This window comes from Myotis nattereri (genome assembly GCF_964212035.1).
Source record: "Myotis nattereri genome assembly, chromosome: 15".
Lineage (NCBI taxonomy): Eukaryota > Metazoa > Chordata > Mammalia > Chiroptera > Vespertilionidae > Myotis > Myotis nattereri.
Window position 1 is genome coordinate 6,084,774 of NC_138090.1, and position 11,229 is coordinate 6,096,002.

Here is an 11,229-nt window from a genome sequence, read left to right on the forward strand (position 1 = left end):
TCACCCGCCTATAGGACGACCGGCATCTTGCTTTTCTTAAAGTGAAATCTAAATGAACTTTTCACATTGGCCAAGAGGAGTCTTAAGCAATCACATCTACGCAGTGCTGGTTTTGCTGAGTTCGGTGTGTGCTTTCGAATAAAGTAAATATTCAGCAATGAAAATAAAAAAATTCTCACGTGGGTGCCACCTGAAATCAGCCTGTCTGCCTCCAGGGGTCCGAGGGTGAGACGTCTGAGACTGAGAGCGTGGGCTGCTCGGTTGCCACATAGAATGTGGAGCTTTCAGAGGTCAGCAGCCCGGCGACTGAGTTAGCGGGACCCAGGAGTGCTGGTGCTACCCCGGCTAATGTCATCTCAATAGTAACATTAAAATCGGCAGCCAGCACCACAAAAGCACAGGCTCTGTTCCAGGACAGAGGGCTCTCCCAGCCCCCCACAGGGTGTGAGCAACTCAAGGGCAGGACTGGGGGTCTTCTGTGCTCTACCGTGTGCTCCAGAAAGAGACCCGGGCCCTGGGGCTTTCAACAACCCCAGGACATCGGTCAGGTGCCCTGAGGTGACTACACAGCCCGCCGTGGGCCCTCAGAGACCCTTGAGCAGTAAACTTCATTTCCACCAGTGGACAATCCTCCAAGATAGGGAAATCCCCCTCCTACCTCACCTTCTGAGAGGCCTGCTCTCCCACTCGGTGTCTCACCCTCGGTGGCAGCTGCAAGGACCCAAACAGCCCAGATCAGGGTCTGGCCTGGGTGCACCCACTCTCCCCTCATCTGGCTGGCCCGCCTGCACGCCCTGGACATCCACGGCTGCTGCTGGCCTCAGAGAGCTTCCGTCAGAGACAAGAAAGAGCCTCCTGTTAGCAGGCAAACGTTGAGCAGGCAGACACAGGTCACAGGACTGGTGAAGCATAGCATCGGGCCAAGATTCAAGAAGGGACTTGGCCAAGCAAGACTTTCCTGTTCTGATTTACATAAACAGCTGAAGACTGGGCCTTGATCTGGAGAAAAATAATTTGTTAGGCGTTGGGCTCACAGAAGAGTAGAAGTAGATTTGGGGTCAGGTAAGCCAGAGACCTCAACTCAGACCTCAGATTCAGGGTCTGGGAAGGCAGCAAACAAGCGGTGAATGCAGCTGGTCCGGAGAGCAATAGGGAGGGGTGGGGACTGTGGAAAACTGGACCACACATGCTCTGTCTAATGGGGCAGTGACTTCTCAACCTCAGGAAACATTTGTTTTGTGACAATGTTGGTAGGCCACACCGGAAGTATACCGTATTACTCGATTTTTAAATGTGGCCTCAATTGTTTAAAAAACTAAAACAACCATAATGTGAGCCCAATGCACCATTTCTACTGGCTTGGGTTGTGTCATGGGTAAAGCCAGCAATTCCAATCTAGGCCCAGGCCCTCCAGTGTAAACATGAGGAGTCTCTGCAGGGACCGGCCCTCAGCACTCTAGGTCCTCACTGCTGTACTCTTTTCGTCACAAAGCCATGCTCTGAGACCCAGCAGGTGGGTCATGGCAGAGGGCCCAGCATGGGGCTTCCCAACTGTTTGGGGCGGGGCTGTTGGGATCAGAATTACCTGGCGCACTTGCTGAAAAGGCATCCTTCTGCCCCACCCTCAGAGATGTTGGGGCAGGAATTTAACAGTATCAATAGTGGCTTTGGGAAGCATCAATCGAACACACAGGAGGTTTCCCAGGGTAGTCACTTCCTGAGAGAGGTGGGGTAGGCACAAGCAGGTATTAAGTGCCTGCTGGATACAGACCTGCAGCTTCACAGTTTGTCCCATTCCCACTATTAACTGGACCAGCAGCGTGCTTGAGATTTCCAAAGCAATCGTTACATATCTCATGCCCTGAGGGTCGTGGTTTGACCTCACCTCCTAGGACCCTGATGTCCTCATCAGTAGTCACACCAGTGGCCTGGATGGCCTCTGAGAGGCACAGACCTTTGATGGGTTCTCTCTGTTCTTCCTGGCTCCTGACACCCCGAGGGGGAAACCAGAACGAGAGGACCTCAGCCCAAGGCCTGGCTCTAAAATACCCTTCTCTACGCCGGCTGGAAAGGCAGTGCAGATCGAAGCCCACTTTCCGATTCTCACAGGAGAGGCTATAGGAAACCTGAAGGCATCAGGGCAATGACAGTCACCTCGGGGTGGAGAGCAGACTCGGTCTGTGACATGCGTGTCCCATGAAAATGCTTCTCCTCATCAAGATCGCCCTCCTCATGAACCGGGAGCCCACGGTATGGGAGAACGTATTTGGCAATGACACATCTGATAAAGGGTTAATATCCAAAATATATAAGGAACTCAGACAACTTAACAAAAGGAAGACAAACAATCCAGTTAAAAAATGGGCAAAGGACCTAAATAGCACTTCTCTAAAGCGGACAGACAGATGGCCAAGAGACATATAAAAAAAAAAGCTCACAGTTACTGATCATAAGAAGGACGCAAATTAGAACAACAATGAGGTGATCACCTCACACCTGTCAGAATGGCTAGCATCAGCAAATCAACAAACAACAAGTGCTGGCTAGGATGTGGAGAAAAGGGAACCCTAGTACATGGCTGGTGGGAATGCAGGCTGGTGCAATCATGATGGAAAACAGTATGGAGTTTCCTCAAAAAAATTTAATATGGAACTGACATTTGATCCCACTTTTAGGAATATATCCTAAGGAACCCAAAACAGAAAGAATGTATGCACCCCTATGTGCATGGCAGCACAATTTACAATAGCTAAGATCTGGAAACAGTCCAAGTACCCATCAGTAGATGAGTGGATAAAAAATCTGTGGTACATTTATACCATGGAATACTATGCAGCAGTAAAGAAGAATCTCTGACCCTTTGAGATAGCATGGAGGGACCTAGAGAGTATCATGCTAAGCGAAATAAGCCAGTCAGAGAAAGACAAGTATCACATGATCTCACTCACATGTGGAATCTAATAAACAAAATAAATTGCCGAACAAAAAAGAGATCCAGAGACACAGAAGCATGGAACAGACCGTGGAATCTCAGAGGGAAGGCGGGGGTAGATGGGTAGGTGGGAAGAGATCAACCAAAGAACTTGTATGCATATAGGCATAACCCATGGACACACACAATAGGATGGTGGAGGCCTGGGGCGGTGGGGGGAGAGAGACCGGGCTATAAGAGGTCAATGGGAGAAAAAGAAGAACATATATAATACTTTCAACAATAAATACTTAAAAAATTAATAAATAAAAAATAATTAAAAAATAAAAAAGATCACTCTACTCCATGCATTGCCCCAGCCTAAGAACTAAGGCCAGGTCTCAGCGTAGCCCTGGCAAGGAATAGAGCCCATCCTCCGGGAGGAAATGGCTTTCACCCTGAGTTAATTACATGACATGGCAAATGTGTCCTGGTAGGAACAGAAAAGCATGTGTGGGAGTGGATCTTGAGGGCGATGGACCTGAGCATGAGGCAGGAGACTGCGTAGGAGAGAACTAGTTGCAAGAGCAATGTTCTTATGACTCCGGATTTATTGTCCTGAACGAATGCCTCGGGGCTGGTCTGATATGCTGCCGGAGTGGCTCTCGGGAGCTCGGACATCATGACAGCTCACAGTAAACGAGATGGAGATGCTGGACTTGCCAAGGCAGAGCTCTGATGAGGAGATCAGAAGGCTGAGGGATGTGGGTCTGCTCGCTGACGGGCAGCTGACCACAGAGGCACGAGTGAGCGTAGCTAAGAGCAGCAGAACTGCCCGAGCAAGCCCAACGCCAACGGCTGACCCACAGAACAAAAGAGCTGACTAAGTGGTTATGTTTGAAGCCACTCTGTTCCGGGCTGGTTTGTTGCACAGCAATATGTAACTGGGACGTACGTTGGGTATGCAGACGTTGGAGGCTGTCATAGCAAAGAACCTATAATTCATGGGACTGAATGCTGTCTCGTTAGTGTGCTCGTGGCTGCTTATGCTAAGATGTAGGAAGGCAGAAAAAGAATCAATTCTGTCAGACACTTCAGTTCTGGACTATTGTTTCCAGAAAGTCAGGCCCCGGAGGAGGCGGAGAGGGTGGAGGAGAGTGGAGAGGAGAACCCTGTGAGTCCTGAACAGAGGGAACTTGCATCGAGGTTCCCAGCTAGTGAGAGGGGGAATCCAGCCCGAGATGGAATGGCAACATGCACCCAGGCAGAGGACTCCGAGAGCCATCGCACAAGCGGCCAAATCCAATGCCCCAAAGGACACACATCTTCTGGGCCTGTAGGATGTAGAACCCTATGGGGACCAGTGTGGGAGAAGTATGTGGCCCTGCAAGCCTCCTGTCTCCAACCCACCCATGCCTTGGCCTGGACGCCCAGGGATTAGGACCCAATTTTCAAAACTGCAGAAGGGGGAAGAAAACCCAGGACAGATTCAGGCTACATTTTCCCACCACTGGGGCAGAGTGAGGGCTCAGCATCCTACTTAGCATTTATAAATAATAAAGAATGTCCTATGTTGGTACCAAGTTTGAGGTAGTGACATTACTTCAGTGATTGTTGTGGGAGTCAAGACCTATGAGTTCAGCTCCTTGCAACTGGAGGAGAATAATTATTTAAAGTGTAGGAGTAATTGTATCAATATACAACTAGAGGCCCAGTGCACAAAATTCATGCATGGGAGGGGGGTCCCTCAGCCCAGCATTCCGGGATATCCCTCTCGCAATTGGAACCACTGGCTCCTAATGGCTTGCCTGCCTGTTCGCCCCTAACCACTCCGCCTGCCTGCCTGATCGCCCCTAACCTCTCATCTGCCTGCGTGATCACACCTAACCGCCTCTGCCTTGGCCCCCGCCACCATGGCTTTGTCAGGAAGGATGGCCGGAATGATATTCGGAAGGTCGTTCGGCTGTCCAGTCTAATGAGCACATTATGCTTTTTATTATTATAGATCATTATGTAATAGTTACTGTTCTTGTTATTATCATGGCCTCCACGGTGCAAAGTGCTTTGCACACGTCCCTTTACTTGATGTTCCTACAACTGTATGAAGTGGGTATTACTACTCCATTTTATAGCTGAGAGCATTAAGGCTTAGGGGAACAAACTACTCAGTTTCCTGACTTCTAAGTCTGAGCTTTTACACACTACTCTACGTTGCAGATTTGTCTCTGGAAGGAACAACTCTGACTGCATGGATTCTAAGAGAATTACAACTAGGGGACGTCTAGAGATGACCAAAGCCAGCTTCCTCCTCAGCATGATGGGGCACTGGGGGATGGAGGGAGTAGGGCTGGGACCAGAACCCAGATTCCTGACTCCTGACCACTATTCTCACACAAACGACACGGGCTTCTCACTTTCCTCCCCCAGGGGGCCAGGGCAACACGCACTGTCTCATTTAATCCTCAAGACAACCCTAAGAGACGCGGTTTATCCTCATTTTAAATATGACAGAACTGATGTTTCCAAAAGTTATTATCTTGCCCAAGGTCCTGGACGCTAAATGGCAGTCAGCATTTGAAAGGAAAACTCTACTAGGAAGCTTGTTGCTCCTAACTCCTACTCTACCGGCCTGGGGGAGGGTAGTGCTCACCCAGGTGGGGACTTCACAAGGTAGAGTGTCTGTGTGTTGGGGGCCCCAGTGCATTCCCACATCCCTAGACCAGCCCCCACCTCCCCAGGCTGCACCGGGAGGCCTGGCCTGCTCACTCACGCATGTGCAAAGAGCTCTCTGCTCTTCTCCAGCGTGTGTCTCCAGGGGATGCTACTTGTTCTGCATGCCCAAGGCCCTTGCCAAGAGCTTCCAACTGCCAGGGACCACTCCCTGAGGTCCTCAGTGAGGAACAAAGCACTTTGCCTGGAGGCAGAGACGGGGGAGGGGAGAGCCAGCAGGAAGCCAGGGGCAGAAGGAGTGATCTGTTTTCTAATCTGACCAAAAGGCCAAGACACCTTCAGGCTAGGGGGACAGGGGATTTCAGGAAAGGAGAAGAAATGGCCCTGGGACACTCTAAGCCATCCACAGTCCAGGATGGTTGGCCTTTCTGGTCTGTCACCCCCAAACCAAAGGGAGTGGTCTATTCAAGTCTGCTGCAATGGTTAATTTTATGCATCAGTTTGACTGGGCCTATTTCTGGGTGTGTCTGTGAGGATGTTTCTGGAAGAGATTAGGGCAACACATAGTTGAAGCAAAAGAAAAAAGAAAGAGCAAACGACTTCAGAATAAAGGAGGAAAGCTCCAGATGAAGTATAAAAGCACAATAAATCTTTGTGGAATAAACGTTTATTCCAGAAGCAGGGTCTGGGAGCAATGAGGAAGTTGCTGACCATCCCTTCACAGTGCCCTCCCCTGCTTTTCCAGTTAAAAATCTGGCCCGGCTGGTGTGGCTCAGTGGTTGAGGGTCAACCCATGAACCAGGAGGTCATGGTTCGATTCCCAGTCAAGACACATGCCTGAGTTGCAGGATTGATCCCCAGTGTGGGGCATGCAGGAGGCATCCAATCAATGATTCTCTCTCATCGTTGATGTTTCTCTCTCTCTCTCTCTCTCTCCCTCCCCCTTCCTCTCTGAAATCAATAAAAATACAAAATAAAGTAAAATAAAAATCTGACTTGGAAAGTGGACCCTGGATTCCCATGGAAGCTTTGAGCTAAGAGACACCCTGGCCTCTGAGGCTATGCGGTTTTAAACGTTGTCTCCTGAAACACTGACGTGTCAGAAGAGTGTCTGGGGCCACAGAGAACGAATATAAATACCACTCCCTCCCACCTCCCTTCAAAGAAAAATCTCCCCTTTTCATTGTCTTATCAGATTAAAATGGTGGGCCTCAACCAGGGCAATTTTGCTGCCACTCCCCCCCCCCCACCCCCGGGGACATTCAGAAATGTCTGAAGACATGCTTGGTTGCCACAACTTGGGGAGGTGCTCCTGGCATCCAGTGAGTAGAGGCCCAGGGTGTTGCTAAACACCTGGCAGGACAGCCCCCCACAATGTCCACCCCCGAGGTCAATAGGGCTGAGGTTGAGAAACCCTGCGCTAAACCCTAGGACACAGCCCATCATTGACATTTTTGACTTACAAAAGCAGTGATTTCCCCTCGTTCGTCCTGGGTTTGTATAGATGTCCCTTTAAGAGAGGGTTCCTTCCAAAGTGTTTTCTTCCTCATTGCAAACTAGTCATCACATCCACACCCCTCATGGCACAGATGGCGAGAGTGTGGTCCAGAGAAGATAAGGAGATTCCCAAGGTCATACAGCAAGTCAGCTGGGTCTGGAGCGGAACACGGCCCCCTGAACCCTGGTCCACCTTCCCTGTCAACACAGAAGCCTGACCTCTGCCCCGGCTCGGTTCTCCAGCTGCGGGAAATGGCTTCTTCCCAGTGTGCTGCTCGGATGCTGGGCCCCAGGAGCTGTTCCAGAAAGAGAGCCTGCTTCCCACCAAAAACCTGGGCTGACATTCATCCAGAACTCAAAAGAAAATCTGTCCGATTAAAAAGAAGAACAAAAAACAACAACAACAACAAAAAACTGTATCCCCAAACAGCCCTGCAAAGCGAGGCCAGCTGCTGGGGACTCAGTGAGATGAATACCCACTCAGGCTGACGGAGGGAGAACAGGCCTCGGAGAAGCACCCAGGGAATGGCAAGGCTTTCCGCTCGAGGAACAATAGCTCTGCCTCAGAAGGACAAGAAGCTGTTCACTCTGAAAGGATGAGCCCGCTGTCATCCCATAATAACGCCGGGCAGGGGGCCCTCCGGGAGCCCAGGGGAACGTGTTCTCCAAGAAAAATGAAATTGTGATGGCCCGGCCACTTCCAGGGGCTGGGGGCTCACAGCCCACAGCAGAGCTCCCTGCTTGTCCGAGCCAGGCAGGCCCTTGGAGATGGATCGGGGGCCCCATGAGGCAGATTGGGGGTCAGGAGCAAGAGTCCAGCCTGCCCACACTCTGCAGCCAGGAACGGGGTGCTGGTGGCAGGTGACACGCCACCTTGAACTCAACACGCATGCACGCATGTTGGTACTGGGACGCTTAAATCCCACCCACCCCGCGCCTCGCCCAAGTTCCATTTAAACACTCCTCTGAAAAGTGCACCCGGAAGGCACTCATCTAGTCTCACATCCTCACTGAATGATGGGGAAACTGAGGCACAAAGAGGGGAGGGGTTTGCCTGAGAGTCAGGGGCAGAGCTTCTGACCTCTCCCATTTCCCACACAGGGGGTGGGGCGTCGGGGGGGGGGGGGGGAGTCAGCAAGCAAACACCTTGTGAGCATCCTAGTCAAACATTTCAAAAAAAGAAAAAAAAGTTTTAGGCCTTGGCCAAGTATCTCAGTTGGTTAGATCATCGCCTGGATACACCAAAGTTTCAGGTTCGATCCCCAGTCAGGGCACATACAGGAATCAACTCTTGCCTTCCTCTCTCTCTCTCTAAAAATCAATCAATAAAATTTTTTTAAAAAAATAAGTAAAAAGGTTTACTGTGAAGGTAAAACAAACCCCCACACAAACAAAATACACAAAGCTGCCGACCACAGAGTGTGGGAGGCAGATTCCCCACCCGCAGCGAGGAAGCCTTCCTCTCACAAAATGCACCGGAGCCTCAGCTCTGGCCTCTCCCCATCGCCTGCTTCCAGAGGCTTCAGTGATTCCCCCTAGTGCCTGCGCTGAGCGCCCGCCCACAACCCTGGCATCAGCTTCCCTCCGACAGTTTCCATGGCGAACGCTCCCACCCTCCCATTTCACATGCAGGATGCAGGCCAACCCAAGGGCTCCCAGAATGGTCTTTCTGACCCCACTAATGTCGATCCTCTTTTCCTCTTATAAATCAATCGACTTTATTTTCATTTCAAGCGTTACAATGACACGGCAGCTGTTGTGGGATGGCCTGTGTGTTAGCAATTGGCTTCAAGGGCCAGCTTTAGCCCAAATTCCTCATCCTCCTTCCTTTCCACAGAGAATGCCGGGAGCCTTGGAGAGGACTGGGATGAGGCTGGGGGGGGGGGGGGGGGGGGTAGACAGGGGGGAGGGAGTTGGCTCTCAAATGAAGCTCTTCCGCTTTGATCTCGGCCTTTCCGATTGCGCCTCTGACTGCTGAGCCCTGCTTTGATCTGTCACCTGCCAGAAGCCACCAGAGATCTCCCACATCCCCTGCTCCGTTTAGAATGAAACGGAAATTCCACCACCTGGCCGGCTAAGGCAGCCAGGGCCAGGGAGTGAGAGGCGTGGACATCCTCTCTCTCTCCTGGTAACTGGACACTCTGGGAGGCTAGGATCAGTGGGGCATGATGGGCTGTAGATATTTTCTTACATGCTGCCTGCTGTCCAGTCGGCCAAGCCCCCAGCACAGGGCTCTTCTCCAGCCTCAGGTGGGACGTGATGGCACAACTTCTTCAGGGACCACCAGGCCTGAGCTCCTGAGGACCTGCCCACAGAAGACATGAAGATGAATGCAAGAAGGGATCACTCTGGTTCCTTCTCTCAGTCCTGACCAACATTCTGTGAGCTCATTGTTGACTCAAACCTTCCCCCAAAGATGTTCACAGTGGAGTAGGGCTTATTGGAGGTATAAGCCACGGCTGCCCGAGTCCTGGGCCTGGGGAGGTAAGAAGGGCACTCAGGGGACACAAAAGTGTGGTCCCTGCCAGATACACCCTGATATGCCTTGATTGACAGGAAAACACGGAGGGCAGCCTATGAATGTCCAGCTCCTCCCGTTGCCTGACATGTCATTGGTGATTTCTTCTTTACAACTCAGATGCCTCAGAGGAGGGTAAGGGGTGGGAAATCTTTGGATGCTTTAAACATGCTATCTCGTTTCATCATTGCAACAACAGTCCCAGGACATATTAACGACTTCACATGACCTATGAGGACACTGAAGCTCAGAGAAGTTAAGCCCCTCGTCCAAGTTCACAGAGGAAGACAGTGACAGGCGGGAGCTGAATTCAGGCCTGTCTACGGACTGTTGCAGAGGGCTGACGCTGGGGTCCTCTGAGTCCCTGGGCCACGGAAAGAAGCCTGGGCTGTCCAAGACAGCATCTCCCTCAGATCATCCCTGTTTCCTGGAAAGAGCATTTGAGGAGAGGGACGTTGATTGATGTGGGTTGTAAGAATACTTATTTGTCTGTAATTACTCCTTGAATTCCAGCCAAAATAGGCCCCGCTGAGCTGCAGCTGTACAAAATGTCTAGATTCTCCCACACAGAGGAGTCGGGAGTGGGGTGGTCAGAAAAGGCGCTAACCAGGGGCAGAAAGATATCTCCAATGCAATAAATATTTACTGAATCCTGACTTCACACCAGACCTTGGCAGGGAAAGGCTTGAAGTTGAACCAAAATGCAGTTTCTTTAGAGGCCAGGTGCACGACATTTGTGCACTCGGTGAGGGGTGGGGGGAGGGGTCCCCTCAGCCAGGCCTGCGCCCTTTAGCAGCCCAGGAGCCCTCAGGGGATGTCTGACTGGTGGCTTAGGCCCACTCGGGCCTAAGCCACCAGTCAGACATCCTTAATGCTGCCATGGAGGTGGGAGAGGCTCCCACCACCGCCTCTGTGCTTACCAGCCATTAGCCGGGCCTGTGGCTGCGCGGCGCTCCCCCCTGTGGGAGTGCACTGACCACCAGGGGGCAGCTCATGCGTTGAGCATCTGCCCTCTGGTGGTCAGTGCACATCATAGCGACCCGTCATTCTGCAGTTTGGTTGATTTGCATATTACTTTTCTATTATATAGGATTATAGGTATACTTAAAGATGCTACAATAAAATTAAAAGAGTGGCTTCTTGCTTTGAGGGAGATAACAGACATATGAACCAAAGCCAGCAGCATACTTGAGGTGTGCTGGTGGAGCCAGCAGAGACTTCCCAGAGAGGTGACTGTGAAGCTAGGTGTTGCAGGCTAGGTCAGGTGGGGCTGTCCACCAGGTGGACGAGAAGCCGAGAATTGGGGAGGCAGTCCAGTAGGGGTGTGCAGAAGGCAGCCGATCAATGTTTCTCTCACACAACAATGTTTCTCTCTTCCGCCCCCCTTTCTTCCCATCCTCCCCCCTCCCTCTCCCTTCCTCTTTCTCTAAAACCAATAAAAACGTATTTTTTAAAGTCCATCAGTCTGGATGAGGAGAAATGATTGCTGTAAATACTTTAAAGCCTCTGCAACAGAAATGGAACGCCACCTACCCATTTCCTGGGCTCCAAATATAGCTGCTCTGCTGCGTACCCTCCATGTGCCGCCTTGTGGAATCCCCACGACACAATGAGAGGGCTACTGCTGTCCTTT